Here is a 6,441-nt window from a genome sequence, read left to right as displayed (position 1 = left end):
TTTCCTCAGAGTAGCTTTGCCTTGTCTGTTCCTGTTTGGCTGTGACTCCATCCTGGAGAGAAACATCAGCTGTGCTGCTGCCATCAACACCCTTGTTTATAGATGCTGGAGATTGGCCTGTTTTCCAGTGTAGTCCTGTTTCTCTGACCGTGACTGGCTGGATGTGCTCTCTTCGTCCTCTGGCATGGCAGCTGGCTCGGAGCTCGTCTGCCTGGCTGTGTGTTTCCTGGACAGGGCCGCCTTTTGCAGCTGCTTTTTGTGTCTCTGCTTCTGTCTCAGCAGATGGCCGCTTACACTGAGCCTGGTTCTGCTGGAGGTTTCTTCCTGTTAAAAGTGAGTGTTTCCTCTCCACTGTCACTACAACAATGCTTAGTGTGAGGGATTGTATTTGAGTCAATGAGTCAATGCAATCAACTGGTTTTCCTTAGATAGAAAACTTTGAATCAATTTGACTGTATGATCTGGTTGAACTGTAAAGTGCCTTGAGATGACTTGTGTTTTGAATTTGGCGCTATATAAATAAACTGAATTTAATTTAATAATTTATTTTTGGATCATTATCATTCTTTCTAACTTCTTTCACTGCTTCAGCATAAGTAATTCTCTTATCAGTTTTAACTTTTTGGATTTCAGCTGCTTCTTTCCTTACCATACACCCTGGATATGCTCCACTATGACTTCCTCCACAGTTACAGCATTTAACAGGATTATTTCCACATTCACCATAAAGATGTTCACCTCCACATCTACCACACCTCTGTTTCCCTTTGCAAACATTTGCAGTATGTCCATTTGTAATTTTAGGGCCTTGTTCTTTTGTTCTGCATTTTTACAAATGATAAGTAAGCTTCCATCCCTCAGGACTTTAGCTAAATCCACGTCTCCAACAACTTTATTTAATCAATTTGACAAAGTGATAGGACTCATATCCTGCCAGCCTTAAATTTCAATATAACTTTACAGTCTTCCATCATTATTTTCTTTCTTGTCTCAATTCGTTCTTCCTCTTCCTCAAGAGATCTTTTACCAGCAGTTAATCCCTTTTTAATTTTTTCTCTTCCCTCTCTTCTATTTTCTACCATAGACCATCCTGTATCCATATTTTCATCTTCCAAACACCCCCCACTACAACCAGCCATTGTCTTGACCCACTCACAATTCCAGATTATGCCAAAACCACCATTAAATTCAATGTATACTCGCCAAACAATCTCTGATTGAACAGTTGAATTTGCGGGCAAAATTCCTTCCTCCTTCCAGTGGTTAAGCCCTAGCTCCACAAATCAAGCAATTTACTAGCAGACTTTTTGAAGAAAGAGGTCTTATGTTAAAAAAAACTAGATTTAACCATTTTAACTTTTTCCCCAGTGGAATTATTTTTATTTTTATTTGATTATCATGATTTAGGCCTCTTGGATTCTTTTTTAAATTATTTGTTTTTGGTCATGAGCAAGACACTGTCTGGATTGAGTAATGCGTGGGTAACAGTAGAGAAGCTGCAGAGAGGTCTGTTAAACTACAACTCTGCTTCCTGGTCTGCACCCTGGGTTGTCAGTGTTTTCTAGGAATAACAAATTCGGCCAGATTACTGAAAGAGCTGCACCATCCAAAGTGGAAGGGATGCCATCTCTCCGAATAAGACCAGGCTTTCCCCAAAAGAATTATTAATGTATCTCATGTTGTGTTCCCCGTCTAGACAACCAGCGGTTGAATTACGACATGCGACTGAACATGTCATCACTGGTCAGATCAGAGCGGGGACCAGTGTCCGACATTGTTTTGCCAAACTTACACACCAAAGCAACACTAATTTTAGTGTCCTCTGATCAGCATAACCAGAGGCCATTACCGCCAGTGTGAATAACAATGTTACTGTATTTAACCTTATCCTTAGCAAGCAATTTAGGGTAGGACTTGATGTCGCCCGTTCTGGCCCCCCTGCAAACATTTGACTTTGGTCCCTTGTGTCTCTATTGCCATGTTTCTGACTATGGAGCTGCCAATTACCAGAGTGGGCTTCTCAGTGGGTGCGACACAGAGGGGGGAGAAATCGGCTAGAAACGTGGACAGGATGGTGGTCAGCAGTGAGAAGAGATCCATGACTACACTTTCTGCGTACCGTTACCCAATCACCTGACTGCTCTGGCACTTTTGGAGGACCACTATCTGCAGGAGTCCCTGCTCTTGGTGGCTTAACAGGTGGGCTAGTTCAAAAGCCTGAAGCCTGGATTCTAACTCTGACACCCTGGCCTCAAAGGAGGCAGAGGAATAATCTGACAGAGAGAGCAAGAGAGAGGAGCGAAAGAAGAAACACTATATAATGAAAGTATTTATTTGCTGAAGCTAAACAATGCAGATGTAAAAATCTCAGAAAATGATCCTAGTAGCTAATATTTATTTCACTTTCATCCCATTCTATTGTGCGAGATCTAAAAGATTGTGTGGCTAAAATAAAAATAAAAAGCACTAGTGTAAGTGTGTCCACATTAGGTTATCCTGGCCTTTCACTTTTTATGTTTCTAACCGATTTTCACTGCTCAGTGACGCACTCACTGGGAAGCCCATTCTGGTCATTGGCAGCTCATAGGCATAAACGAGGCAATAGTGTTTCCCGGGGGCCAGAATGGCTGACATCAAATCCTACCTGAAACTGCTGGCTAAGGATAAGGTTAAATACAGTAAGACTGTTGCCCGGTTACACCAACTTGAGGTCACTAAAACTAGTATTGCCTAAGTGTGTAATTTTGCCAAAACAATGTCGGACAATTTTCACTGGTCCCCACCCTGATCTGACTGTTGATGACAGATTTAGCCGCACGTCATCATTCAACCACTGGTTGTCAAGGTGGTGTCCTGAAAATAATGTGGGCTACATTGATAATATTTGTGGGGAAAACCTGGTCTGAATTAGAGAGATAGCATCCATCCAACTTCGGATGGATGCCATCTTTGGATGGATAATCTAATTTAAAACTAAAATGACACCGATCTGGGAAAAGTGAAAACAATTAAACCTGGTTTATTCAACATAAGATCTCTCTTCAAAAAGTATGTTAGTTAATGACTTGATTTCTGATCATTAAATTGATTTATGTTGTCTTACAGAAACTTGATAGAAAGAGGATTGTATGAGCACAAATGAGGCCTCTTTGCATACCCAGAGATTTTGGGCAAGGACGCTGAGTAGCAACAATCTGTCACTCTGACTTACTTATTAATCCAAAGCCAGTTCATAGTAACAATTCTTTTGAACATTTAACCCTTAGTTTCCCTCATCCAAATCACAAAGCAAAAAAAAAAAATCTTGTTTTTAACTTTGAATCATCTACCAGCCCTTACTCTGAATTTTTACACCAGTTTTCAGAGTCCTTATCACATTTAGTGTTAGATATAGAGTTGTAGAAAAAAAAGGATTTTTTATTTTTTTTTGGAGCATACATAGCCTAATTAATATAGTCTATTATCCTAAAGCAATGTGCATGGTATGGTTGTTACATGTCAGGTATGCCAATCATTGACAGTGCTAGACTGATTAAATAGTATTTATCTTACCTATTATACAAGTATGTTCAAGCTAATGATAAATCTTCCTCATGCTCCAGGCTTACCTGTGGAGTACCACAGGGATCAGTGCTCAGACCAATTCTCTTTACTATATATATGACGCCAATGTGTAGAATTATTAGACAGCATGGGATTAATTTCCACTGTTATGCTGACGATACTCAGCTATATCCAGTAGTCGATTTTTTCTTTTTGGAAGCATATATAGACTAATTAATATAGTCTATTATCCTAAAGCAATATGCATGGTATGGTTGTTACATATCAGGTACATTGGTCATTGACCTTGCCCAATGCACATTTCAGTAGAAGTGCAGTCAGTCCCTACATACTTACGAATGCAGGTTGGGGGGATCACTGGGATCAGATTCATAGTCATAGGCCACTTCTTTAATTTTACTTTGGAAAATCTTTTTAAATCTTTTAATTAATCTATTAAGATTTGGAACAAAACATCACAAACCATTGCAAATGAATATCTGAATCCTTTCAAGTCAAGTAATATTTATTTAAATTCAATTAATTAAATTGAAACAGCTGAAATCATTTTCAAAATCTGAAAAAAATGCTTTTAAATTCAAATTCATTCAGCCTGAAAACAAAATACGCTCATATAAAATCAAATAATTTTACTCACCTTTCAAATATTCATTTAGAGTATTTATTATATAAAACAGACTGTTTATCAGAAAATCAGTATTGCTTCTATTGGCTAATTTAAGGGGATGCCATCTCCCCTCATTCCCTCTCAACTCGAGTACTAGCCATTATAGTGGGGGATTTTAACATCCTTGCCAACACTGAAGGTGATAGCTTAATTTAGCATTTAATGCTGTCTTAGACTGGATTTAATTTGTTCAAAATGCTTTAAAAGCCCCACACATTCTCATCTTCATACTCTCATCTTCATACTCTGCTTACATGTGGCACTGAATGTAAAGGAATAAAAGTATTTCCTCTCAACCTTGTCCTCTCAGGATTACTTTAACAGAGTCCTTCTCCCCCAAAAGAAGGTTTGACTTTAGCAGACCATTATCAGATAATGCAGTTATGTTTTTGGGATGGGGTTTCTAGTTCCCTGCATACTGCCTTAGACAATGTTGGCCCTTTGACAAAGAAAACTTTAAAATTAGAAAGCTGGCTTCTTAGTTTAAAAAAGAGTGATATACTTTAAAGGAAAATGTTTGGAAGTTGAAGAGAAAATGGTGCTTTACATGCCTACAGGAATCATACCTTGTCTGGAAATACTATTTACTGCTGTATAAAAAGACCCTTCATAAAGCTAGAGCAGTATATTTCTCCTCATTAATATGGATTCTTTATGAGATTGATTCTTTTAAAAATAAAATAATTCAAACCCCTCTAAATATAAATGGTTCATCTCTGGAAGGTGAGACAGCATCTGAGGTAGAATCTAAACGGGGTTTAGACTGCTTCCGTTGAATTTTCAGAGTCAAACTTTCATCTTTATCTTAGCCTTCAACCTGTATGTTAGATCCAGTTCCAACCATGCTATTTAAGGAAGTATTCCCTCGGATTTTCATCTTCATTTTATATGTGATTAATCTATTCCTGTTATAGGGATATATACCTCAGGCTTTTAAAGTAGCTTTAATTAAACCTTTACTTAAGAAAAAGTATTTTGACCCAGATGACTTGGTCCATTATAGACCTATATCCAAACTTCATTTCTTATCTAAAATCTTGAGAATTTTAACTTACCAAACAAGTATGCAATCACGTTCCACACCATAAGTACCATAGTTTTCCCCAGTGATGGATGGATGGATGGATGGACGGACGGACGGACGGACAACAATTTCTAAAAATATAATTGAAACACAATTCTCTTTTGCTCCCTATAGAGGGAATATAGAATAAGCAGACTGGTTTTGCAGCAAATAAAAATCAGGATAAACTTAAGTCCAATATAAACAGCTGAATGCTTTTAGAATTTTGGTATTAGCCTTGAAATTGAAGTAAAACTTGAAATATAATAAACAAGTAAACTTGATATCTAATAAAGAGGGGATGGATGGGCAATGTCTTGCATCTCAGAAGCCATTATTTCAAAAAAAGTTTCCAGGCCCCTGTCTTTATCTACACTATATTGCCAAAAGTATTTGCTCACCTGCCTTGACTCACATATGAGCTTAAGTGACATCCCGTTCCTAATCCATAGGGTTCAATATGACATCGGTCCACCCTTTGCAGCTAGAACAGCTTCAACTCTTCTGGGAAGGCTGTCCACAAGGTTTAGGAGTGTGTTTATGGGAATTTTTGACCATTCTTCCAGAAGCGCATTTGTGAGGTTGCACACTGATGTTGGACGAGAAGGCCTGGCTCTCAGTCTCCGCTCTAATTCATCCCAAAGGTGTTCTATCGGGTTGAGGTCAGGACTCTGTACAGGCCAGTCAAGTTCATCCACACCAGACTCTGTCATCCATGTCTTTATGGACCTTGCTTTGTGCACTGGTGCACAGTCATGTTGGAAGAGGAAGGGGCCAGCTCCAAACTGTTCCCACAAAGTTGGGAGCATGGAATTGTCCAAAATGTCTTGGTATGCTGAAGCATTCAGAGTTCCTTTCACTGGAACTAAGGGGCCAAGCCCAGCTCCTGAAAAACAACCCCACACCATAATCCCCCCTCCACCAAACTTTACACTTGGCACAATGCAGTCAGACAAGTACCGTTCTCCTGGCAACCGCCAAACCCAGACCCGTCCATCAGATTGCCAGATGGAGAAGCGCGATTCGTCACTCCAGAGAACGCGTCTCCACTGCTCTAGAGTCCAGTGGCGGCGTGCTTTACACCACCGCATCCGACGCTTTGCATTGCACTTGGTGATGTATGGCTTGGATGCAGCTGCTCGACCAT

This window comes from Cyprinodon tularosa, unplaced genomic scaffold, assembly GCF_016077235.1.
Source record: "Cyprinodon tularosa strain WSP-4 unplaced genomic scaffold, ASM1607723v1 ctg789, whole genome shotgun sequence".
In the NCBI taxonomy this organism is placed as follows: domain Eukaryota; kingdom Metazoa; phylum Chordata; class Actinopteri; order Cyprinodontiformes; family Cyprinodontidae; genus Cyprinodon; species Cyprinodon tularosa.
The sequence above is the reverse complement of the archived record's forward strand: the minus strand, read 5'-3'. Positions refer to the sequence as shown.